Source organism: Callorhinus ursinus, unplaced genomic scaffold (genome assembly GCF_003265705.2).
Source record: "Callorhinus ursinus isolate GAN/ISIS: 27379988/994484 unplaced genomic scaffold, GSC_fseal_2.0 scaffold10, whole genome shotgun sequence".
Lineage (NCBI taxonomy): Eukaryota > Metazoa > Chordata > Mammalia > Carnivora > Otariidae > Callorhinus > Callorhinus ursinus.
The window spans coordinates 34,691,187-34,718,146 of record NW_027397072.1 but is presented as its reverse complement, the minus strand read 5'-3'; the positions used below and the strand labels follow the sequence as shown (position 1 = coordinate 34,718,146).

General features: G+C 48.2%; 1 long non-coding RNA gene across 4 annotated transcripts in view; it reads left to right on the top strand.

Moving 5' to 3' along the window:
• The first annotated feature begins 8,640 nt into the window (after positions 1–8,640).
• The window catches only part of LOC141373575 (uncharacterized), a 50,847-nt gene continuing 32,527 nt past the window's right edge, over positions 8,641–26,960 (top strand). Inside the window, exons 1-4 of one of the 4 annotated variants that reach the window (XR_012379706.1) lie at positions 8,641–8,840; positions 9,112–9,219; positions 10,963–11,746; positions 12,741–12,901. This is a non-coding gene — a long non-coding RNA (uncharacterized lncRNA). The other 3 variants (XR_012379707.1, XR_012379705.1, XR_012379708.1) reach the window with 3 other exon arrangements.

The window sequence follows — 26,960 nt, the reverse complement described above, 5'->3', positions numbered from 1 at the left end:
TTGCCCCTGGGTAATATTAAGAAAGATCAAGACATGAAAATTGTAGATGGGATGCACCATGGGAGACAGATGATATATGAATTGTCTCTAAGCCAAACCCGGTCACCACATAGGACTTTGAAAGGAAATTGAAAATACTTATTGATTGAAATAAAAAATGCCGTACTTGAGTCTGATATTATACATCAAGAACCATTGTAATCCAAGGCAACTGGACTCTGGAATGACCCCCATCTTGAGTGAGCTTCTCTCACAGTATTTATTTCATTTTCCATTAAGATTTAACCAGAAAGAACATTTTTGGTAAGACAGCATTGAGAAATACGGCCAGTTGGAGACTTGTGTGTCTGAGGAATTCTTTGAGTATAGGATCAAGGCAATGTGACTATTGGTTTTCAAATTCTCCCTCTGCATAGCTGTGGAAAGAATTGTGTCATTCTGGGTAGAAAACCCAGCCAAAGTATTCCCTTGGAGATAAAAACACAAAACAAGAGTTTTAAGAAACATTTTGGGGGGGAGTCAAAAAGAATGTTAATGAGACAGTTGATGAAGTTATACAAAGAAGTTGAAAATAAAATAAATACTTATGACCAGTTGACATGTTTAAAACAAAAATAAAGAAAATATTGAGCTTTCGGAAGGGAAGCAGGGAACAGGGCAGGAAGAACTCAATAAAGGGACAATGTGGAAACCAAATCGAGGAAGCAGGACTTTAAACCAATGATTATTAGAAAAATAACAACGACAGTTATTGATTCTTTTGAAGAAGAAGTTATGGTTCTAGGCAAAGGGACACAAAACAGTCAGTCTTGGGAAGACCGTACCATGTTGGACAGGCTGTGAGTTTTATGAGTAGTATCTCTTATTTCCGGTGTGGTTAAGAACACTCTTCTTTGGGTCATTACGTTTGGTTCACAATCATTTATTGAGCACGCACTGTATGCCTCATTGGTTGGCAAAGCAATAAATATATTTTTTAAATCCTTATGACACCTGTGTGATCGAGTATAATTATTACCCTCATTTTACAGAGGAGGAAACTGAGGTCCAAAGAAATCACGGACTTGCTGCGTGTCAAAGTTAGGAAGCGGTGGGACAAGGATTTAAGCCTAAAAGGTCCTGTAAACGACTACACAGAACTGCCCTTTGAGAAGTATCTGAATAACCAAACTGCAAGACAGCAAGTGAAAAGCACCCCATGGGTGATCCAAACAAGCTACAGGGGAGTTCTAACCTCTGGCAAGGGCAGGGAATGGTGAGAAGGGCTCCCTGGAGGGGTAGCATTTGAGTTGGGTCTCAAAATGTGGGCCAGATTTCCACAAGGGGGCATAGAGGAAAGCATCTTTAAGATGAAAGAGATAGCACGAACCAGCACACCGAACTGCGAAAGTGAAAGGTGTGTTTGGAGAATTTTATAGTTCAGTTTGTTGGGGAAGCGGTTTTCCAAGGTGGCAGCAGATGAGCTGGAGTGGGTTGTAGTCGGGGAGCAGGGGTTCTCATATTGTCACGGACAAACGGGCAGCCTGTGGGTCTGGTTAAACGCGGCCTTTGTTTTAGCAGTCTGTGGTGCTGGCCCCCAGGGATGCCAGGGCGGCTGGTCTTGGACCACACTAAGCCTCTGGGCTCTTGAGGGCCTTGCTTTCCTGGCTCAGGGGTGTGGACTTTATTTGGTAAAGCCATGACTGCACAGATGGATTGTAAGCAGGGAAAGAAGGCTTTAGAAAGATGTTTGGTGGTACTGCGGAATACTCTGGGCTTTGCTTTCTTTAGCCCCTGACTTGTAACCCTCAAAACGCACAACAGCGATTCAGTCGGGGTTCAGGCAGGAAAACAGAAACCACCCTAGCTAGTTTAATGGGGAGAATTTCACCCTGGCTTCTGATTGTAGAAGAACTGATTTGCCAAGGCTGCCTGGACCCGGTTCCCTGCCCTCCTCGAGGACTGGCCCGAAGCAAAATCTGTCCTATTCTCTATGGGTTCAAAAAGAAGATGAGATGTTGGTTTGGTCTTGGGCCGTCCTGTGGGCCCATCCAGGTAGAGGCTGGGCCCCATCACCCGGCATACTCTGGATCACTTTTCCACAATCGGCAGATGTGCTCAGGGAATGAGAAATGCTGCTAATATCAGCCTGAAAAACGCATTATCAGGAAATTAAATCTGTGGCTTTAAAAAAATCCCACACTGCTTTCTGGCGCTGCTCAGTCTCCCATCAGGGAGCTCTCCCTCTGCCTGGGGGCCTCCTTCCGGCCTCCTCCCCTCCCTAGCTGGTCCTCCCACCTCTGGCTCCCCTCCCCCAACCTCCCCTCCTTCCTTTCCTTCTTTCTTTCTCATCCCACAGGACCTCTGGCCTCCTTCTTTCTTCTCACTGAGCTCCTCCTTTGTGGCTTCAGCCTGCCCTTCCTGTCTCCAGGCCTCCAGCTTTTCCTCAGCTCCACGGAAGCATCTGTCTGTCTCCTTTTCACTTCCCATCAGGGAATCCGAAATGCTGAATAGGCCCTTCAGACGGGGCCCTGAAGGGGACTTGGCTGGAGCACTGGGGAAGAGGGGAGGGGTGCCGGGAACCTGCCAGGGCCATACAGAAGCCCATTGATAGGCAGCTCCTCCACACAGACACTCCAGCCCAGCCTCCATGGCTCTGGGCGCAGAAAGGTGTCCCTTGAGGTGGTGGCCAACATCCCGGATATCATGAATGACCTCAGTGTCTCTGCCTGGTGGGGGAACTTCCCTCCGTATCCTCCAAATCCTTCAGGCCTATCAGCCCCACCATCGGTGTGAATATATTTGTCTTGAAAATAATTTGTCAGTACATCTCCATCAGCAGTGCTGATTTCATTAATTGGAAGAATTAGCTCTTTGTGGCCAATGGAAGAATATGGAGCCAAAACACACGAAAAGCTTTTCCCCAGTGACCTAGAGACCCCTGGACGAACTCCTGGGTGCCATGAAAATGGATCATTTTGCAGAAAGAATATCATTGGATGTTTATTTAACAACACTCTCCAACCCCCCCAACCGCCGCCCCCCCAAAGACCTTCGAATCACTCTCACATCTGGCTGCTTTTTTTCCCTTCATTTTTTTGTGCAAAGCCAGGGCAGGGAGGAAACTTCATCAGTCTGAAAACATCCAGCAGCAAAGTGTAAATTAAATGTGCAGAGAGGCCAGGGAAGGGGGGGGCAGTCTTACATCCTGGGGGTGGAGGAGTAAAGAGACTGTGTCTTCGTTCCCACTCAGTATAGCAGGACTGTTTCTGGACCCTATGTCTGCACTAGGATCTGTGTGACCTTGGGCAAGACATTTAACTCTTCTGAGCCTCCACCTCCTTACTGGTAAAATGGGGGAAACAAACACATACTCCTAGGGCTGTTAGAGGGTTAAAGGAGATAATGCACATGCAATATATGGCACATAGTAGATGCTTGATTAATGGTTGCTGCTATTATTGTTGCTGGAATAAAAATCAGGGTAGAATCCCGACGGTTCCCGTATCTCAGAGACCCACCCTTGCTGGCCCCATTCAGGGAGACAGATGGGCAAAAATATATCCAATGAGGGTAGACAGATGGACAAAAAGGGATGATCAAGGGTATCGGATGGAATGACAGGCCAATAGGGTGATGGACAGAAGGACCATCTCATGGGGGGAGCAGATTTATGGCAATCCAAAGGAGACACTGAGAGTCGGTTGTCCCGGGGGAAGGACAGATGGATGAGGGTCCAATGGGGGAGACAGAGAGATGACTGGCCACAGTTGAAGACAGATGGATGGCAACTTCATAGTGGAGTGGGGGATGGGGTGGGCAACCCTCTGACTAGGGAGAACAGATGGACACATGCTGATGATGGGCCCCAGGCTTCCTGTTTAGTCTCTATTCCTCAGGCTTAGACGTCCCTGAAATCACAAGAACCCCAGGGGCTCCGTGGGCATTCGAGAGGGGCGTGTCACATGACCTGAGAAGACCCGAAGCACCGGGGTCGGCCTGGTCTCTGCTTCTCCCCACTCCTACAGCCCCTTCCTGGGTGGCCCCACAGATAAAGGCTCAGGCAGGAGGAGAAGGAGGAGGAGGAGGGAGAAAACAACATTTTGGAAGAAAAGGGAAGTGAAAACTGGCTAAAACTTTTATTTATTTAAAATAAAGGTTGTTATGCTTGACTGTAAACATGCTGGCCCACCCCTCTCTCCCTCTCTCTTCTCATGGCAAAGGGCTCAGACCACACAGCAAGCTGGGGGCAGGAGGCAGAGAAGGCCACGGGGGGAGGGGCTGGGACTAGGGTGGCCCTGGCGTTGGGAGGGGAGAGGGACCTCGGAACTCAGTGCCCTGCTGAGCACAGCCGGCCTGGGCTAGGCCTAGACCCACTGGCCCTCCAGCTCCTAATCCTTCCGCATATAAACCCGCAATCGTCCGTATGTCCAAGGGTCCATACGGCGTCAACGTCACAGGCACACGCATGCGCAGTCAACGTAGGGCCGGGGACCGCACAGACAGGCCCGCAGACCCTCACAGGTCCCTGCCTGTCTCTGTTTCTCTCCTTGTCGGAGACAATCACCAGCCCTAGAGGAGGTGAGCAGAACTCCAGCTGTGAGTCACATTTTATATTTGAACTAAAAATCCTTATCTGCCTTTGTCCTCTTTCTTTCTGGTTCTACCTGACTTCCATTTTTTGCTGTGCCTGAGCCGTTTTGGGGGGCCTGTAAGAACCTATGAGCTCCCCATAGAAGGGAGACGGGTGTGGATGGGGAAGAATCTGGACCAGAAACAGGTCTGGGATCCTTGCGTTGCAGGTCTTTTGTGACTAGGTTGCTGTGGCCACCAGTGGTGGCCCGACCAGGCAGGGAAGGACTGTGGTATGCAGGGTCAGGAGCGAAGAGGCAGGAAATGTTTGTGATAAGAGGCTTCCCCTCTTGCAAGCTCCCTTTAAATCCAGACCCAGTTGTGGGATAAGGGCAGGGAGCTGTCAGACCCGACGGCTGCAAGAGCCAGCCTTTGGGACTTCTGGAGGAAGGGGCTGCATTTGCTCGGGGTCCTCAGGGCCCCCCAAAAGGCAGCACTTGGGGATAAAAATGATCCTGGGAACCCAGCCAAGGCTGCCTTCTTCTGGGATCAGAAAGTTCAATCATACTTCCTAAGGCCAAATCAATCCCTTAAGAAAAAGAAAAGAAAACAAAGCCCCTGGGCTTTTTAAATGCAAGTTGCCCAGAGGGCAGAGCAGGTCTAACCACTGCTGGCCCCGGGACATTTCCTGCTCTGGGTTGGTCCCACCTGGAGCCACTCATTAATATTAACCAGTAAAAATGGAAAATGGAAGAGTGCATCCACAAGGACCGAGGGAATCCGTTCCAAGGTAGTCTTCTCTGGGGATGGAATCTCAGTAATGTGTGTCATGCAGCAGTTCGTGAAGCGTGGTGCTCCCCGGACCCCAACTGTCTCCTGTTTGTTCAAGGTCCCCGTAACTTCGCCATCTGTGGTTGACTTGGACTGCTCACAAAAGAGCTGGAAGGGCTGCAAAGGAACACGCCTTGGGTGGGGGTGAGGCTTTCGGCCTCCTGCTATTGTACCAGTGCCCCTTCTTAAGGATTAGCAGCTTCTATCTGTCCCTGGGGGCTGCACTGTAAATGCCTGTGTTATGCTAATTTGTGGTTGGCAGGAGATTGATTGGGTAGAAGCTGAACAATAGCAGGAGGAGGCTGAGCTCCCTCCAACTTCTGGAGCCTTTGGCGGGTGTGGGTGCGCGTTGTGTGTCTATCTTCTAGAAGGAATGTAGCAACAAGGACACAGAGGATGATTGAAAGAGAGGATGGGGATGAAGTCCCTGACAGTCGGAGTAGAGTCTGTGAAGTACCCATCCAGGGAGATTTTTTTGAGATAAGTGACATCCCATCGCTTTTGCTGTATTCTGTTCATTAGAAGCAAGTCACCAGGTCCAGGCCACACTGAAGGGGAAGGGATCACACAGGAGGCAAGAATCAGTGAGAGCCATTTCAGAAGCTGCCTGGGACACAGTGCCTGGTACATAGTAAGTGCTCAGGAAGAGATGTTGGTACTGGGTCTAGTGACACGCTCTGTGAGGTGTGCTACTTTCCCTTCCGAGGCCCAGCCTCTGCTGTCCCGTCTTCATCCCTCTTGGAATGGCTGGGTTTTCTCGGAGGATTGTTCCTCTGGCGCTGTGAGGTTTGTGACTCTCTCTCTCTGTGTGAGCTGGCAGACAGAGGATAGACGCTCACTCACGCGCACACTGTCTATCTAACAGCCTCTTTGTGACCGTGTGTGGTCTTGCGCTGTGGTCAGCATACAGATATTTTAATTTCCTGCTCACCTGCTCCGTGGAGGATCCGATTTCTTCTTGCGTTTGTTTTTTTTTTTCTCTAGCAGCTTGTGGACAGGTATTTTGGTCTGACCATCTGGTAGCCATTCACCTTTACGATGGCTTGAGAAAGGAATTAATTTCACTTGTTTCTTTAGCCGTATCTGCCTCCTTTGACAGTAAGTTACCTTTATCACCTCTTAAAATTCTTACTATGTTGGTCCTTCTGGTACCTGGGGGGCTCTTTAGATCCCCTAACTTTGTGCAACTGTGTCTCCTTCTTTGATTTAGCTTCTCGTGCCCTTCTTGTTGTACCAAGGTTTTAAACATCCTAGATATACTTCTAAGATGTACCTCTCTGCACCTACGGCCCCCCGAGAGTGATGGATTCAGCTTGACTAGATCAGGCCAAGAGTCATCAGAGACAATCAACTGAAAGAGAGAATCTGACCCCTGCCCCAGTCCTGTCCCTTGACTGACTCCTGAGGCCTTTAGCCTAATTCTGGTGGGTAATTTGGGGAGGGCAGAATATGGGGAGGTCAAGGAAATTCCTGAGCTAGAATGAGGTGGATGGAGTCTCTTCATTCCCTTCTGGCTTTGTATCCCTGAGTGCCTCAAGGGCCTACAGTCTCCCTGGAGACCTCTAGAAGGTGTCGAAATCAAGGATTGGTATTCTACTTGACAGATGGGACATCAAGGGCTTCTGTTCAGGAGCCTCATCTGAGCCTACCATGTTCGGCTGTATTTTTGTTGGAAGGAGTGTTGGCAAGGCAGTGGTATACACTGGGCTCTCTGGCCATAGAATATTATAAACACTTATGGCAAGCGTCTTAATATGCCTTGCCTGAAAATGATGCTGTGTGGAGGGGATGGCTAATATCCTGGTCAAAATGAAGCCAACAACTGTCTTCTGGGATCTTAAAAGTCCTTCCAGCACCATTCACACACTAGTCTCTAATTGGTTAATAGACATGGTTGCCATTTCTAGGACCTCTTGCTGTAGTGTAGGGGTCAAGAGTACGCACTCTGGCCAGATGGGCCTTGGTTTGAATCTTAGTCCCTTCGCTCTGTAACCTTAGCTAGCTTCTCTAAGTCTCAGTTTTGACCTGTGTAAAATGGGCGTATGATGATTTCATTCTCATAGGGTTGGTATGAAAATTATACAAAGTAATAAGTGTAATAGTATATGTAGCATAGAGTGGTGCATAGTGAGCTCTTTTTTTTTTTTTTTAAGATTTTACTTACTTATTTGAGAGAGAGAGAGAGCACGAGCAGGGGGGAGGGGCAAAGAGAGAGGGAGAAGCAGACTCCCGGCTGAGTAGGGAGCCTGAGGAAGGGCTCCATCCTAGGGTCCTGGGATTGTGACCTGAGCCAAGGCAGACACTTGACCGAATGAGCCACCCAGGTGCCCCACATAGTGAGCTCTTAAAGTCTTTTTTTAGTTTTATTATCTTGGCCCCTAGGACCTTCCAATGGTTGAAGCCTCCATTTTGGGAGCTTATCATGCCTATTAGTATGAGGGAGACTGTCTCCTTCTGCCCATCTCCCTTGCATGTTGGGCATCTTATGACCCTTACATCAGTCTCTCTCCTGGATATTCTGTCTCTGGGACCTTGACCCCCTCTTCCTGCAACCCCCAATCCATGCTCCTCCTAGCATGCGAATCAGTCTCCAAGTCCTGTCAGCTTGTCTGAGGGGCTGAGGGACAGTCCAGCTGGGAGGTCTCCCTCCCTATCATTGATGACTTTGTTGTGAACCTTACTGAGGCACTGAGGAGAAATGTAAAAAGTTCAGACAAGTTGTTATTTGTCATCCCTCTCACTACCCCCTCCTCTCCTGCCATTAACAGAATTTAACTCACTTCCTGAAATACAGAATTGAGTCAAAACCCTTTTTGTCTACAGACAGAGTGGACTTTTCACTTGGCTGGGGAGCTGTGCTGCAGAAACTGCCCAGGAGGCCAGACAGCATGTCTGTGGTGGGTCGGATCTCTCAGTGTGAGAGGAGGTGAGATGGAAGGGACAGGCAAGTGTCAGTGTGGCCTGAGGCTCCACGGTGATACCGGGCTGTGTCCACAGCCACTCCAGCCCAGAAGCTTCCTCAATTTCTACAGGACAGCCTGGCAAAGCAGTGCCCCAGGAACAGCTAGTCTTTCTCCTTTGGAAACTGGCACACTGGTTTCCATAGAAACAGGACTCCCCCACTCTGTCCTCTCTGAGCCCCATCTCAGAAACTTTTTGGCAGGGATATCAAGGTTCAGGATGAGAGGATGAATCATCTGCATACTTTATCCAAAAGGAACTGGGCTTTCTAAGCCCAAAGCTCTCATGTGATGTAAATAGTGAAGCTGAAGGCTAGGATGTTATGGTGTTAGGGAGGTTGGCTATGCTTGCAAAGCAGGAATGCTGAGTCAGTTGATGGAGGCAGATTTTGATGAGTGTTGTGAATTACTGGTTTGGCGTGGAACATGAAATGGCTTTGTACCAAGTCATTGGCAAGGAGAAAAGAGCTGGCACGGGCGGAGACCCCGCTGGCTTAGGTAGAGTGACGGTGTCTGTGAGCTCCTCTCAGAGACCTGGAGAGCTTGCAGTCTTACAAAATCCTCCTGAGGAGGGAGAAACTCAGAAGCTGTCCCATAAAGGGGGAAGAGGGTCATTTTTCTGTCTCAGTGACCTGTGGATAAAGCCTATTTCTCAGTTGGACAATAGAAACGAGGGGTCTGAGAGTGGGAGGTGATCTTCAGGTTGGGGGGGGGGATATGACATATCTTTAATTGGAGTGAAGAAAATTTTCTTTTCTGATTATTCCAGAAGAGGACAAAGCTGACTGGATGGTGGACGATAGTTGCCCTTGTATGGAGGTGGCTGTAGAAGGAAGAGAACAGTCCTGGGGAGTTCTGCAAGCTGATTCGTTACTGGGTAAGCTGAAATTTACTTTGAGAAGCTGATCATTGATACGGGTCTTGTTTTTACCTGAGTTATTTCCCTGTCTTTAGGCATTTATAACAAATAAGGGGAGAAGGATAAACAGATCTCTGCAGTTTTTATACTGGAAAATCCTGTTAATCTCTTTGCGATTTGAGCAGGTGGATGAAAGATTCCTGATTTCCATAATTATCTGTGCCTGGATGTTTATACAGAGAAAGATCATTGGGGTAGACCTGAAACATGGTGCCCATGAGTGGAGATTGTATTCCAGGGGCCATGGAAAGAACTTCCTTCTGACAGCTGGAGACAGCCTTCTGTGTGGGTGGGTGGGGACATAATCCCTTTTATCCTGGCTTTGGTTTGCTTAATTACCTCTTTAGCAGTGCTGTTCATGGCTGCAACAGGTGTCAGGCTTTGTAAGGCAGATGCTGAGAGCTGGCCAATATCTTCGGTCATTCCTGACCTGGAGGGCTGAACCTTCAATACCATGAGGTCTTATTCACCATTGTAGTCCCTTGTCCTGGGGATGAGAGAGAGGGTATTGTGTTCCTTTCTGGTTAAAGTCCAGGAACCAGTCAGGAAGGGCAGCCTCTCCTTCCATATCCCAAAAAGAAGCTACAGTGGAAGAGTTGGGGTGGCAGGACAGGCACAGGGGATGGAGACCAAGGGGATTTGTCACTGCCTTGGAAAATTGTCCTAGACATTTGCAAGTCACAGGAAGTTAGCAGAGGAAAAACAGCTGGATTCTTTTCATCACCTTGGCCTGCATATTATCTTGAGATAACGTGTGCTGCACTACACTTTGAGAGAGTGTAGAAATATGGGAAGTGTATGATAGTGGGAATCAGGACCCTGGCATTTTAGACTGCTCCTGACCAGTGGTGGGAGCCTGGGGAAGTTGCTTCGGCTCTTGGGTCTCTCCAGTTTTCTCCCCTGTTGGTTGGGGTTGGGAAAGTGGGTGAACAGGGATGAGGTGGTCTCTATTCTATGACTCACTGGGCCCGCAGCAGGACCACGTCTTACACACACAGCCAGTGATGTTGATTGCTCTCAGCAGGGCTACACTCTCCCCTCCCCTGCCTCCCCAGCGGGTTATCATGCTGACTCCACTAACACAACCCCCCATCTGGATGCAGTCCAAACGCCAGATGTGCCCCCGATTAGTGTCGGTCTGGGGAATGTTTCCATGACTGAAAGGTCAGTGTCAGCTGGAAGTGCCCAGTGTGGGTGTCTGCCCCCCACCCATGTCAGCTGGGAGAGCTGAAACTTACATTATCTCACTGGCCAAGGAACTTAGCTGGGGCGACATGGGGCCGGGAGCTGGCCAAGTTCAGGAGGGCCTTGTTTTACTTGCCTTCCTCCTTTGCTCTCTGCTGAAGGACAGAGTGTGATTTTCCATTTGGAAGAGACTCCAGGGGTGTGCAAAGAGGGAAGTCCTGCTGGTGTGTAACTGAAAACACTTTGTTCTCCTTTAGATCTGCAATGTGCTCATGTCTCTTCTGATTTTCTTATGGCGGCCGTCACCTCCACTATGGAAAGAAAAATGAACAATAATGTTGTGATGGGCTGGGCTGCCATGTTTTACCCTATTTACAGGTCATTTTAAGTATTGCTTCTCCACTTCAGACGGGCTTTCATGTTTAATTTCACTCGTGTAGGGCTATGCGAGGCTTTCCTCTAGGTAGCAATGAAAATTAAACACAATTGAGCTTGATGTGTACTTATTGATTCCAGACCCATTTCAGTAGACTGTGACACTTCGGCGACCTGCAAATTCTACACATTAGAGTTCATATTTTACACAAATGCCGGATCCCCAAGCCGTGGACTCGCATTCCTTCCAGCAACATCCAACTCCCAGCAGAAGACATAGACCCTGTCTGAGGATGAAAGCTCCTAATGAAGATGCATTACAGATGATATTTATGGTTAGCCCCCTAGGAAAACAAAAATGATTCATGAATAATTTCATGGAAGTCACACCAAAAAGAGAGTAATAATTTTCTCAAGTCCACGTTGTCCATTGGTTCTCTGTGGGCCACTTCTAGTCCCACAAGTCACCACGGCTTCACTTCAAAAGGATGAGGCGGGACAGGGGGAGAGGCTGTGTGTTAACCTGGCTTGGGAACTACTACGTAATGAAAACCGCTCAGCACCCATGATTGATTGCGTCCAGTCAAAGCAGAGCTTCTCTTCTTCGTGTGTTACTGGAAGGCTGAAGCCTACTCTTGGGCGGGCGGCCCGTGGTTCCTCCGGCAGAGGCATCGTTGTTATAGAAGACACCCTCCCCCTGCCCCCAGCAAAGGAAACCATTGGTGACAGAGCAAGGCGGGTGGGCGGGTTCTGACCATCCATTGGTTTCAAGGTCCCATGTCAGTCAATTCTCTTTTGCCATGGAGCTGGGAAATCGAGGCTTTTTTTCGGGCCGAAGTGGGAGAAAGGGAATTTTTACTAGAGGGCATGGCCTTCTGAGGCAAGGGAAGAAAGGATCTTCTGCCGGCTAGGGCAGGGAACAGAGGTGAGTTCGAACAGCTTATGGAGAATGGTATTCCCCTCTGGGGGTCACAGGGCCACTTGTAAAATGACGTCTAGATGTTGGTCCACATCCAAGGTTCTCAACCTTGGCTGCACATCAGAATCACCTGCGAGGCTTTTACAATCCCAGTGTCCGGGTCCCAGCTCATAGCAATTACATCAGAACCGTGGGGGCGGGACCCAGGCCAAGGTAGTTGTCAGGGTGCCCCGGATGATTCCAGGATACATCCAGGCTTGACGATCATCCATCTAGGGCTCTGCTAATCAAAGTACGGCCTGGGGACCAGCAGCAGTGGTGTCACCTGGGACTTGTTAGACATGCAGAATCTCAGGTCCCACCCCAGACCTACTGAGTCAGCATCTGCATTTTAGCAAGGTCCCTGGGAGATCTGAAGTCTATTAAAGTATGAGGAGCTGTGGTTCTCAAACTTTGCTGCACATTAAAATCACCTAGGGAGCTTTTAAAAACCCCAGTGCCCAGGCCGCCCCTCGTACCAATTAAATCAGAATTTCTGAGGGTGGGATGCAAGCATCAGTAGTTTTTTATAGGTTCTCGGGTGATTTCTGATGTGCATGGGTTCTCAACCCTTGCTGCATATTAGAATCACCTGGGGAGCTTTTAAGCTCCAGATACTTGAGCCCTATTTTCAGAAATTCTGATTTAATTGGTCTGGGAGAGGCTGCAAAAACCTTCCTAGGTGATTCTAATATGCAGCCAACGAGAGCCTCTGTTCCAGAATGTTCTGCCAGCTTCATTGAAGGGCCAGCCCGTTCGAAAACCTTGCTGCAAGTCAGTGGATCCAAGAACAGTTGAAGGGAAAGAGGGACCAGACCATGTCTAGACTTACCTGATCTCAGGGCTTTGATATTTGATCTTCTTACATGTGACAACTGCTATACTTTGTTTACGAGTTCAATTATTTGTGTGCTTTACTTTTCTAATAAAGTTTGTTTTGAAAAATTCAACTTCACTTCAGCCAAACGAAGGGGCAAAAGCATTGGGCTGCATCTGGGCCACAGGAGCTAGGAGCAGCTGAGGAATCAGGTGGGACGGTGGCAAGAGAGGTCCAGATGGAGAACTTGGCCCGGCCGGGGCCCAGCTGAAGAGTGAAGAAATACCGTTGGGGACAAGAAAGAGGTGAGCTGATTGTGGTTTCTTGTCCCTTTTGCCCTATGGTGCTCCCTCTCCACTTGCAACAGGACTGTGAAGTCAGGTGGTTCTAGAGTAGGGTTGCCAGAGTTAGTAAATAAAAACATGGCGCCTGGCTAAACTTGAATTTCAGATAAGCAACGAATTATTTTTGAACATAAGTATGTCCCAGGCACTATTGAGAAATACTTATACTAGACAATGATTTGTTGCTTACCTGAAAACCAGTTTTAGGTATTGTGTATTTTATCAGACAGTCCTACTTGATCGACAACCCGAAATTCTCAGGGTTGGAAAATCTGCCCTCATGAATGGCAGGTTATCCTCTAGGCCTGGAGTGTTCTTGCTGTCTGAGGTGAGGTCCATGTGTGTGTATTTGAGCCCTGTCCCTAGGAGGTCCACCCTCCTGGGATCGACAGGGTTTGCTCAGCACTCCAAAGCTAGCACTGGCAAGGATGTGTGGGGATGACCTGATTCTCTGGGCAGTATTCTTGGACTTCATTTCTCTGGACTGCTTCTCTGCAGTTTTTGGTGTTGAGGTGGTTCTTGGGAGGTCCTCAGAGGTGCCCTCTTCTCCTAGTCACTTGCCCAAGTGAGGCCACCCACGCCCAAGAGGAAAGGCATTTTGGGCTGGCGGTGATAGTGTGGAGCCCAGGTGACTCAGACATATGCAGGACGAATGCAGCACGTTTCCCAGTCTAGCCATAGCTTGTCCCTGAAGCTGCCGTTCCATGTCTGAGCCCAGTGTGGCTGGCTTTCAGCAGAGGCTGCTCCACTGAAACACATTCAGAGTCAGAAGTACAGTTTTCTGTTCCATTCAGCTGAGAAACAGCTTGTCCCCTGCTGGCTTCGGAGCATGTGGGGGCTTGCCTGGGGGGAAAGGGGGACAGAGGGTGGGAAAGAGCCAGCTGCCAGCAAGAGACACACACATGCGAGAGATGTGCAGGATGAGAGAGAGAGAGACGGGGGTGCGGAGAGTGGAAGGGGGGTGGGGGTGGGGTGGGAGGGGGAGGGGCTGGAGAGAGAGAGGAGAGGGGGAGAGGGATGGAAGGACAGAGCTGGTTAGGTAGCTGGGGACGTTGAGCAAGATGCAGGATGATCAGGAATGGCGCCCTCTGCTCGTTCCTCTGGACTGTCCCACTACAGACCTAAGCTGGTGCTGGTCTCTTCCCTGAAGCAGAGACTCTCCATCAGCCAGCCCCAAGATAAGCCCGGGAGGGCTCCTGCGGGCTGGAGAACAGGCTGGGCCAAGTTCTGGGGGCGTGGCTCACACTCTCTGGGTGCTTCAGAAGGTGGGTGCCCCTTTGTGGGGCTTGCCCGCCGGGCAGACTCTGCAGACCTTGTTGAGGCTGGAGAGCTGGCGTACCCCCTAGGAGGACTGCTCACATACAATAGCTGCTGTTGGAAATCCTCTCCACCTCCCTCCTGACGCCACCTTCTTCCTAGAATAACAAATAACCGCAGTATAAATGAAGGTCACAGACTTGGTTTGGTGTTTCTTCTGGGATCCAAGTCATGGGAAGTCTGGGCTGTTCTTTGTCTCCTTCCTGATGGGCTCCAGTGTGGAGAGCCGGGCTTTCCAGCACATCTCCTCCCACAGGCACCGGAGACGTGGCACGGGGAAAGCTCTCCAGAGAAACCTCAGTAGCTAGTGGCAAATTAAGAGGGTGAATGGGTTTTTTTTTCCCCCCCCCTCCCTCCCTGGCCACTTAGTTGAGGACAGAACAGCCAGAGGCTCTGTGGAAGATTGGGAGAGAAGCCAAGGGAAGGGAGGGAAGGAGGAGGGAGCTGCTTCAGAATAGGACAGGTTTCCTCAGCTCACACTTGTGGGGACCCCTCCTCACATAGGATTGGTCCTGGTTCCGATTTTGCTGAGGGCTGGGCATCTGAGTAAGAAGTTCGTTTCCAGATACACCGTACTGACTGGTAGGTAGAGCTGGGCCAGGGTTCTTGCTATTTGGCGTTTGGCTTACCAAATCTTGGCCAGAGCCTGGCTACTAGCTCCCAGCCTGTTTTCTAGGACCAGAGTGTACTTTCCTTGGAGACTGAGAGGCCTGGCCACTGGAGGAAGAGTTGGCCTGCTCCTGTGGGCCAGCAGCTCACTCTGAATCTAATTCAGAAACAGCCTGTTGGCAAAGTCCTCTGTGTTGTGGACTGTTGGGTGGTGTGTCAGGTCCTTTGAGCCATGGAAGATGGGCTTAGATGACCACTGGGGCCAGGCTCACATTCTTATCTCAGCTGTAGGGAGGAATGGTTGATCCCATGGCATTCCTCTGAGGCTGGCATTCAGGGGATGGGCTGGTATGGGCCTCGCTGGTCAGATCCCAGCTGGCGCTCATTTGTCCATCTCTGACAGACTTGGGCTTGGCCTGAGGGCTCTAACTTTATGCCTGGCCGAGACATCAGTGTGCAAAGCGCCAGGGCCCAGGAGAGACTCACGGGTGAATGCGGATGGGGTTGTGGTGTGCATCTCTTCCCGTGGAGCCAGGGGTCTGAACACCTGGTTCGTGGGTGTTTCAGGGGTCAGGCAGGGAGAGCTCAGCAGTGGGGGCATGGCTGGGATGCCTGATAAAGGAGAAGGGGCCCAACTCCTGGTTGGCCCCTGCTCTCCCTCATCTCCTGGCCCGTCTCCTCTGCCCCTGGCATTTCTCATGTTCTGGGACAAGGTCTAAATGGAGACGTTCGGGAGCTGCCAGCCTTCCGGGTCCAGGGTGATCACAGGACTCACAGGCTTTCCATCTCCCCTTGGCTTGGCCGTCGTCCTGATCCCCACCAGTGCCTGATGCCGACGTCTGGTTGCCCACTGAGGTCCTCTTTCCTCGTGCCCATCCTGGGCACCGTTCGGAGCTGCTGAGGTGGCTCTGCATGTTTGTACGTGTGTGTGTGTATGCGTACATGGCCTCCTTGGACATTTGACGAATCATTTATTGGCCCCGAGTAAGGCACAGATTCCACAATCCTTTCCAACCCTGGACTTAGTGGTTGGAGAAAGTGCCTGAGCACAATTTATTATAAACATCCTTCAGGCCCAGCCTCTGATGCCACTCCTTTGGAAGGCCTTCTCCCAGGACCTCGGCCCTGTGTCCCTCCCCTTCTTTGGGCTCCTAGGATCCAGAGAGTATGCCTGGCCCCACCCAACCATGAGTTCTGCCCTGGTCCGGTTTTGAACAGTTAGTCTGTTACCTCCTTCCAGAGCCCAGGCTTTGGAGCCAGCCAGACCCAAGTTCAAATTCTGATTCTCTTGCTCACGAGCTGAGAAGCTCGAGTGAGTTGATTTCTTTGCCACTCAGTCTCCTCATCTAAAAAGAGGGCTAAATGTGCCTCTCTCTCAGGCTCACTGTGATGCTCTGAGAGCTCATGCAAATGAAGTTGCTGGTACAGGCCCGAGTTTCTGTTCTTCACTCTTCTCTCCTCACAGTTGTTGGAACAGAGCTGGGCTTGTGGTCGGCACCCAGAAAAGTGGTAGTGACTGATTAATGATTATGGAGCCTGCAATTATTGGGATGAAGTCCCTAAACAGGGAAACAGCTCTAAGCAAACCCATTAATTAGGGGCCTGTTTGCAGTTCTTTTGTGCTGGCTTGTCATGTGTTAGCTCCAGGAGGACTGGGTAACCCCTCCCCACCCAGAGGTCATTCTGGGAGAATAATGACCAAGGGGAGGCTCTGGCCTGAGGTGTGCAATTCCCACCTACTTGTGACCTTCACGCCCCCCCCCCCCCCCCCCCCCCCAGAGCTGCTGCAATAAACAAGTTACCAGGTGACACAAAGCCCTAATAAAGAGGGCCACTGGCTTTAGGGCGGCATTAAGCCTCCGCTAATGGACTTTGCCAGGGAGCGAGGACTGCCCGAGGCGCAGGAAAACTTCTGACCTGGAATGACCTCTCAGGCCAGGGGAGGCCAGGGCCAGCGACTACTTTTTGAGAAAAAGGAAGTTTTGTTTTGTTTTGTTTTGTTTTTGATGAAGACGAAATGTCAAAATGGAAAATTACAAAAATCATATTATAACTTACATGTTTACATTTATCCGATGAGCAAGTTTAAACCCCAAATGCAATGTAATGTTTATCTCACAATTATTTCAGTAACAAAAATATTAATCGTTGTGTACTATAAGCAGGCAGGTGATAAGATAAACTAATGGGGTAGAAATTGAAAGTCGCTTGATGGGCGTCTGTCTGTCTCCGGGGTCAGCCCCCACCAGCTGTAAGGGGCTGGTCCTGTGGGGCAGCTCAGAGCCCAGGGCCCTGGCCGATGGTAAGATCTGTGGTCATCTCAGAGTTGGTGGGGCCCTGGTGACAGACTCAGAGATGACCTCATTCCCCTGGGAAACTAAGGCCCATTCATAAGCCACAGACCTGTAAACAAGAAGCTGGGCCAGTTTCCTTCAACGGCTGTGCAGCTGATGGCCCATGTGCATCCGTGCTGCGTGCAGTGGGTGCAAGTAAATACTCTTAAGATCACCTGCCACAAGCACGGTCAGTGTGCTTCCATTCACTTCTTGGAGGACCACTGCTTTCCCCATTGGAGGACCACTGCTTTCCCCATTGGAGGCTAAGCACCAGGAAAACAGAAACTGCATCTGACTTTTTCCCCTCCTGCGTCCTCAGTGTATAAGGGCTCCATAGAGTATATTGAAATACACTGAGTCAAAATCTTCTCTAAGAAGTGCCCTGATTCCCACCCAGACTGAATCGGACCTCTTTTCCTGGGCTTCTGTAATTGTATTTGTTTCCTTGCCTTTGTTCTGCGCAGGCTATGAGCACTCACTCGGGATCCCAGGGACCCAGCAGGCCACCGGTGCAAAGAAGGCGCTGACCACAATTCTTTGGCAGGACTGAATGAATGGTTGCGTGAATGAGTTTGCAGGGCAGACGGACCGAGACTGCCTCCCCACCAGCCACCCAGGCCCAGCATGCTTGGAAGCTACGTTTCCTGATGAGTGTTTTCCTGTTTTATGAATCTTTGTCTGTCTCTAGAAGCCCATGTTCCCTTCTGGTATCAGGGCACATCTGGTTGTTGGTGCATGTTGCTTCGTTAGAAACTCTTAAAACAGCATGAAATTGTTAGCACGTTGCTCCTGCCTGCCAAGCTGTTCTCGAGACTCAAGCTTTGGTGGATTTGGTTTTCTGTTTGTTTTCTGTTTTCATGCAGTTTAGAAAATTGGTCTGTGACAACCTTGGGGGAAATAAGCTTGCCTTGAGCTCTGCCAAGGCGAGGGCCAGCCTGGGAAGAGCGCTGGGGGTGGCTGGGAACGAATGTGGAGAGGCTCTGGGAATCCTTGCTTGCGTGTTCTTTCCTTTTGTTTTGGATTGGACGCTCAGGCTGATTTGATGTGTGAAGAGAAGGGTGCCCAAAGGAGGTAGGGTGGGCCTGGGGCTAGCCTTGTCTCCTATGGGTCCTCACAAGGAGACCGGCGCAGATTAGGACAGCACCTTAGGGTTCCAGAGGACACAGATATGCTCTCTCCAAGTAAATGCCTGGGGATGGAAGCTATGATTTAGTTCATATGAAGGAAGATGCCCCTTCCTGGTATGTTTGATTTTGCTGCTATTTTGGGGTGTAGGCAGTGCCAGAAATCAGCATTCCCCCCATGGCTCCAGTATGCCATGCCCCCTCCCCATACTCGGTAGCTCTTGTCTCTTGGCAGATTTCCTTTCTGGAAGTAACCTCATCTGGGGAAAAGTCTGTGCTGGTCTCTTTTCACCTCGGGCGGCAGTTGTTGTCATTGCTGGGTATGTAGACCCAGCCAGCACTGCTCCTGTTGGCTGGTCAAGGCGTGGGTGGGCGGGAAGGGGCAGCTAGCACCCCCAGGCCGGAGTTGGTTTGACTCCTGACAGTGGAGATAGGACTCAAGTTGTTTCGTAAATGCCAGTCACAGCGTCTATGCCCGCCCCTCCGCCCGCCCCCCCCTCCAGGCGTAGGTGGATGCCATGTCTTTGGTGTTCTGTGCTTCATCTTTCACCGTTATTTAAGAATTTGTCCTTTTATCCATTTCCACAAGAGTGTGGCCTCTGTTTCAGCCTCTAATCTCTCCTCAGAGAATGGCTCTAGGCTGTGCTGCTGCGTTCTGAGTCTTCGTGAGCAAGTCAAGATTTATACTCTGGCCCCAGCCTCCCAGATGAATCTCAGAGCTCATCCTGGACTGGGACTCTGAGGCCTTCCTGCTCATGGTACTCTGCTATGGACTGAATGTTTGTGGCCCTACCCCCCCAAGCATCCCCACTATGATGGTCCTAGGAGGTGGGCCTTCGGGAGGTAATTAGGTCAAGAATTCAGCCATCTATGATGCAGGAAGGGAGCTTTCACCAGACACTGAATCTACTGAAGTCTTGATATTGGGATTCTAGCCTTCAGAATTGTGAGAAATCAGTGTTTGTTTTTAAACCACATAGCCTGCGGTATTTTTGTTATAGCAGCCCAAATGGACTAAGACATACCTCTAAAGTCTAAGTTCTCTCAAGGAACCCTTGCTTATTTGGGATCTGCAGTGTGCCAGGCACTGACTACGTGGCTTGGATATAATGCCTTGCCCAAGCTGTATAAGCCATAAGTGACACAGTAACAAAGAGACATTTAAATCCTTGTTTGTCTGATGTCAAAGCCCTTCCTCATTTCTCTGCATGAGGGGTTCAAGAGCTCAGGAAGAACAGAGAGTAGAATGCTTTGGTTGTGGGTGTATTGCCCTGCCCCCAGCCTCATCCTTCTGGTCTCACCTCATTCCCCAGCTCGAAGCCAGCGGGAGTGCTCCTGCTATGAACTAAATCAAAGCAAAATTCTCTTTGTCCCCACCGCTGGGTTTTAGGGAACTATATTAAAATGGGCCTTTCATTTTAAAAAGGTAGAGAAAGGAAGAGAAGTACAAAAAGAAACTACTGGAAGAATTTATAAATTTTGAATTCTCAACGTTTGGTAAGGCTTAAAGGCACACGGTGCCATATTTCAACCTGCCCACATCTTGAGAATCTTCCAATGTGGCTCCTTTCTAGCTGCAGGAAATCCTTCCTCTCTCCGCCTTCTCTGCCCCCTCCTCACCTGGAAAGGGTTCGAGGCAGGTGTCCCTGTCATGCCCTTAATGTAGACGGGTTCCTGAACTGGAGTCCATGGCTGAGCATCTGGAGCCGGTGAATTTCCAGAAATTGAATGAAAAATGTGATCGTGTTATTGTATGTGCTTTTTTGCTGGGGAGTGAGTTCACAGATGTAATCAGATTCACAGAGAAGTCAGTGACCTCAAATGGTCTAAGGAGCCCTGGAGGTGCACATGACACTTCCATTTGAAAATTTTATTTTAGAGCTAAGCGCTTGGACAAGTTTTACTTGGTCTGAAGGAACTGGTATATTCTCTCATCCTGTAATCATTTTTCTTTACCTGCCACCATTAACACGTTTCTAATATATTCCATTTTCATCTTATTGAAATGATTCCTGCCTGCATCAAGTCAGCTCTGTGTGCATATTACAGGAAGAGGGAGTTCATTAATCAGTTTCTTTTTTCTCACTACAGAACAATCAGTTACTGTTCTTGCCGTAGGGGATTTTTTCTGGTGTCTATGATATAAAGAGCATGTGGAGTGACAGACAGGGAGAAGAGGGACAAAACCTGAAAGGCATCTTTACTGAGGGTGAGTTCAAATGTCCTTGGGGGACAAATGGGGTCAGGCAGTGGGGTCAAAATATCCTCCTTCAGTGTCTCTGACAGGTCCGGGAGCAGGAGGAAGCAAGCCCCTTAAAGAGTGAAAACAAGTTGCCACCACCCCGTGGGCAGAGATGCCTTTACCAGGAAGGACACAGTCAGTAGGAAAATGCAGACATCAGTAAATTTGAAAGACCCCTGTGAGCAGTCTCCCTCTTCCCGTCACCCTGGTGAGACCCTGGTAGGACATATCATGGAATCATACTTGTCTGTCACATCCTGTAGAGGTTCCCCCCATCATCACGTGACTTAGGATACTTGCTCTCCCTGAAGTACCAGGGAGCTCCTGGCTCGGGTGGCAGAGCCCCTCGGAGCGATTCCCTAGCTTTAGAAACATCTGTGCCACTTAACCCTACGGGCCCTACTTATTTATTTGAATAACTACTGTAGGATAATGTGGGTTAAAAAAAAAAAAAAAGAAGTGGTGTGGTACAGTGGAAAGACCGTGGGATTTGGAATCAGTCAGCACTTGCTCAAATCCGAAAGTGATGCCACGTTGCCACCTTTATTTTTTTTTTAAGATTTTATTTATTTATTTATTTGACAGAGAGAGAACACAAGCAGGGGGGAGTGGGAGAGGGAGAAGCAGGCTTCCCGCTGAGCAGGGAGCCCGATGCGGGGCTCGATCCCAGGACCCTGGGACCATGACCTGAGCCGAAGGCAGACGCTTAACGACTGAGCCACCCAGGCGCCCCCGTTGCCACCTTTAAACACTGTTCTTCCTCACTCTTCACCCACAGGCAGGACACAACCAGGGTGTTTACTGGTGTATTTTCGTTCACTGTTTTATATGTGGCAGCTGTGGCAAGAGAAGCCTTGTAAACAGGACACGGGGAGGCCACTGCACTGTTTTGTCCTAATCTAGGCCTTAAGCCTGTCTGTATGGGGCTTGTACTCGGTTCAGCCCAGCTCACCAAAGTAAGTGTTGGGCTAGGGGCCCAACTAGAATGAAGTTTTCCTAGGCCTAGTATGGTTGTGTTTTAGGAAACATCCTTAAAAGACAGGTGACATCTGACCTTTGCTTTTTTCTCCTCTCTCTTGCTAATACAGATGTGATGGCTGGAATACTAGCAGCGGCCTCAGAACATGAGGATATGAGGGACATACTATAGCATGGCAGAGTGATTAGCTGGGTCCAGAGGCTAGGAAATGCCAAGTAGCCTTGGATCATTAGTTTCTAGCATTCTTTTAATTCAGAAAGAAAGAAACTGTCTTGTTTAAGTCACTGTTATGTTGGAATTTTCTGTCGCATATAGGACCTAACTCTAATCCAGTGGTCACACATTTGGTTTTTAGAGTCAGGTAACCTGGGTTGAAATCCCACCCCATAATTTTACAGGCTTCAATGTGGGCAAATATCTTAACCCTTATAAGCCTCCAGTTTTCCTGCTGTGAAATGGGGGTCATCATGGTACTTATCTGATAACTCTGTTACAGATATTAACAGGGCATAATATATATAAAGTACATAATACGTGTTCAATACTCAGTAAATGTTTCTGTTATGCTGCTGTTACTGCCATCATCATCATCATCCTGGGACATCTGTAACCCTTGTAGGACTTCCCAAGGGTGGCCATGGAAGGTTATGAGTCATGTGTTCAGGATCCTGGAGCCTATGTCTTTCCATCTCTTTCCAGAGGAGAAACAACTCCTAAATTCTGGGAAGTCACTTACCCCAATGAACCTCCCTTTCCACATCTAAAATGGGGCTAATAGTACTTTGTAGACCTGTCAGGAAGGTCAGATGAGCAAACACGGAGCATGCAAGCCACAGATGTGAGGTCCCATCTCTGTCCTAGGGATACTTGCTTTGACACCGAAGAGAGAAACGTGGGGCCTCCTTGCCTCACCTTTCCTGCTCTACTCCTAGCCTGGGTACGTGCAAGGTGACACGGGCAACTTGGTGGCTGTAGGCAAATCCAGCTGGTGAAGGGCCAGTGGCCCAGCCAGGGCAGAGTTCTGTAGCCCAACTGTGAAGACTCAGGCCAGCAAGTCAGCTGGGTACGGGGGGCGGCGGGGGGTTGCAGGAAGTCTCGCAGAGTGAAAAGTAGAGGACAGGGCTATTGAGGAGGCAGAGGGAGCGCGAGCAAGTTTTAACAGCAGTGTTGGAAACCTTAGTGAGAGGACATGACACTGCTTTGTTATTATTACTGTTGTTATTGTTATTATTTGCAGATCCAGCTCTGCAGTTCATGGGGGGAGAGAGGCCACAGGCAAAATAGTAATTCTGTGAAGACAACAATACTCATCTTAAAGAGCTGTTTATAAGGCTCTAACTAGATGAGATAATTGATACAAAGGGTATGTGGCGCATAGCATAGGCCTTTTTCTCTGACCCCACCTTCCATTGACACCGACAAACTCTTGCCCCCTAATGAGTTTGCTGCATCTCATGAGGTCCCTGAACACCATCTGCAGGTGCCGGAGGTAAGCCCTGTCGGACTGGATGGTTTCATGCAGGGCGAGCACAAGCTGTTGTGGAAAGTTATGTAAAACCAAGCAGACGCAAAGACCAAGGCATGGTGGGGACAGGGCCCAGGAACCCTACGACAGCCCTGCCCTTCAAGCCTCTCCCATCTCTGCAACACCTGGATGCTTCCTGGTGGGTATCATCCTTCTAGCACAGAGCTGGGCTCTCTAGTCCCTCCTTCATCATCCCTGAGCAAACACAAGGAACCCTTGTGGATTTGTATGTCCTTCCTTTAAACATGTTTTTAATTGAAAACATAAATTTAAATTCCAGAGAGGTATAGAGAATAAGACAATAGCATCTCACTGCTAAGTTTAAATGAATGTTACCATTTTGCCTTGGATATTTGCTTAGATTTTGTTTTTCAAGAAAAGAAAAAAGGGTACTGATAATGCTAAAATCTTCTTTGAATTGCTTTCCAGTCTCATCTGGAGAGAGTCTTTATCATGAAATCGATGTGCATTCCTTCAATCCACGATTTTGCGCTCACTTTATGAGTATGTGTTCCTATGGAGACTGTGCCTTTCTTCCACTTCGGGAATTATACATTGGATTTCTATTATTTTTGTTGTTTCCTTAATGTTTTTAACACCCGTACTTCATATTTTGGGAACAAATTGTAAGTTAATTGGTATCTCTTTTCTCTTCCTAAATAAGACCTAGAACTTAGGATTCTTTAATTTTGCTCCCATCTTCCTGGTCTACTATTTCGTTTTACCACCATTTGTTATTACTGCTATTTATTTGTAATGTTTTTACTCACCATTTGTCATTACTGCTATTTTTAGAATCTGCACCTATTTAGATTTACCAGTGTGTTTATAATTTCTTTTGTACACAATTGCTTCTTACGATGCCATCTCACTTCTCATTTTTCTGAGTCTTCCTTTGGTAGTTCTTCCGTGAAGATCTGTGTTTAGTTAACTCTTAATCTTTTTCGGAAAGTATCTTCCCTTTGTCCCTCGTCTCAGATCTGGGTCAGCTGAATATAGAGCTGCAGATGGACTTTTCCACACCCCCTAGCACTTTTAAGGTATTATTCCCTCAACTCCGGCAGCTATTGTTGACAATAGGAAGAATGATATCAATCTGATAGACATTTCTTTGAAGATAATCTTGCTCTACTCTCTAGTATCTTTAAAAGTTTTATCTTTTCCCTTGATGTTCTGTGGTTTCACAAGCATGTGTTGAAGTGTGTATTTGTTTTTACTTATTCTGTGTGCTTTTCCAGCCCAAGGCTAAGAACGTTTTTTTTTTCAAATCTGGAAGGTCCTTCGCCATCTTATCTTCAAATCTTACCTCTCACTCTGTTCTGTGTTGTCTCTTTTTTCTACAGCACCAATTGACAGAGAATATTATTTTTTTAAAAATTTTATTTATATGAGGGAGAGAGGGAGAGAGGGAGAGAGTGAAAGGCGAGAGAGCACGAGCCAGGGGAGGGGCAGAGAAGCAGGCTCCCCACTGAGCAGGGAACCCGACACGGGACTCAATCCCAGGACCCCGGGATCATGACCCGAGCTGAAGGCAGATGCCTAACCAACTGAGCCACCCAGGTGCCCCAGAGACAGAATATTAAAGCACATTCTCCATGTTTCTCAATTTCTTTTCCATGTATTTTTTCTTTTTCATATGTTAAAAATGTCCTTATTATGTTTGGTTGTATTCTGGATGATTTTCTCAGATCTGTGTTTCAAGTCACTGGCTTTCTCCACAGCTGTGTCAATGGACGATTTAACCAGCCCCTAGAAATTGTCGTTTTCTAATTTGAATGATTATGTTTTTCATTTTTAGAACTTAATTTCAGTGCTTTTTCCAACCAGCTCTTCTTTTCTCACACTGTTCTGTGCTTGTTCTATAGATTACATTCTTCTCCTAGCTTTAGAACATTTTAGGCAAACTTATTTTAAATTCCTTTTCACAATGCTCTATATTCAGGAATCACTTTGGATTGATTTTTCTCACTTTTAACATTTGCATCTCCCCGTGTGCTTTGTCACTTTTGACTCATCCTCAGCAGGAAGTATCTTCTGCAGATTCTGTGTATTCTCTAGGACTTGGAGATATCCCTCTGGTGTAGTTTCTGCGTGATACAATTCTCTTTCCTAGACCAGTTTAACTTTATTTTGTTGACTTTGGTTATCCCTGGTAGGAAGTGTGAGAACTTAGGTTGTATCCTAGCATTGACAGACTAAGTACTCCAAATTCTTTCATTAACTCTTTTTTCTTTCCCCTTGTGCATACCCTGGGGTGGCCAGCCAGTTTCTTTGCTATAACCTTGAGTTGTAGGAGTTTTTCCAGTGGGGGTTGGGGGTCATCTTTTCCAAAATAATTTCTATGCAATTTTAGCTCCTTGTGAGGAATAGGAACTGTGGCCTTGACTTTTGTCTCTATGTGACATCAAAGCCCCCCAAGGCAGTGTATGTCACGCTTCCGTGGGCAGATGAATCACCTGCAGAACTTCTCAAAAAGGAAGGTTCCGATTTAATAGGTCTGGGGTGGGTCTGAGAGTCTGCGTTTCTAATAATTTCCTGGGAGATACTGATGGTGCTGATTCAGAAACTGTGCTTGAGGTAACAGAGGCCCCCAGCATGACTCTGATCCGTTAGCTCTGTGGACCTGGTGGCTTTACTCTCTGTTCACATGTTCTCTTTGTTTTTGAAAACTGGAAAGTTCCTTCTTGAGAGTCCTTTCAACCTTTGGCTATGAATCCCAGGCTCTTTCCCATTCCAGTAAAACTCCACTTACCCAGTGTTTTAATTAGGACAAAGTATGGCTGAAGATTGGTAAAAACCCAAAATAACTGAGGCTTAAACTAGGTGACTATTTGTCACTCACATAAAAAGGTCCAGAGTTAGGGGGTATAGGGCTGTATGGTGGGTCCACAATTATCAGGGCCCTAGGCTCCTTGCATTTTGCTGCTCTGTTTTCCTTGATGTGTCACCTCAAGGTTTAAGATGGCTGCAAGAGCTCCAGCCATCACATTCACATTCCAACCACCAGAAGAGATAGATTAGGAAAGGCAAGGCTTTAAAGATGTCCTAAAGGTTACAAATGTCAGTTCCACTTACATCTCACTGGCTAGAACTTAGTCACGTGTTCACTTCTAGTTGCAAAGGTGCCTGGGAAATGTATTTATTCCAGATGGCCAGATGCTAACTAAAAACTGAGGCTTCTATCACTAAGGGAGAGGGGAATTGATAAGAACAGTCTGCCATACAAGGGAAGCAAGGGCAAAAATGAACTATTGGGACCTCATCAAGATAAAAAGCTTTTGCACAGCAAAAGGAACAGTCCACAAAACCAAAAGACAACCGACAAAATGGGAGAAGGTATTTGCAAATGACATATCAGATAAAGGGCTAGTATCCCAAATTTATAAAGAACTTCTTAAACTCAACACCCAAAGAACAAATGATCCAATCAAGAAATGGACAGAAGACATGAACAGATATTTTTCCAAAGAAGACATCCAAATGGCCAAAAGACACATGAAAAAGTGCTCAACATCACTCAGCATCAGGGAAATCCAAATCAAAACCTCAATGAGATACCACCTCACACCAGTCAGAATGGCTAAAATTAACAAGTCAGGAAATGACAGATGTTGGTGGGGATGTGCAGAAAGGGGAACCCTCCTACACTGTTGGTGGGAATGCAAGCTGGTGCAACCACTCTGGAAAACAGTATGGAGGTTCTTCAAAAAGTTGAAAATAGAGCTACCATACGATCCAGCAATTGCACTACTGGGTATTTACCCCAAAGATACAAATGTAGGGATCCGAAGGGGTTACGTGCACCCCGATGTTTATAGCAGCAATGTCCAAATAGCCCGGGACAATAGCCAAACTGTGGAAAGAGCCAAGATGTCCATCCACAGATGA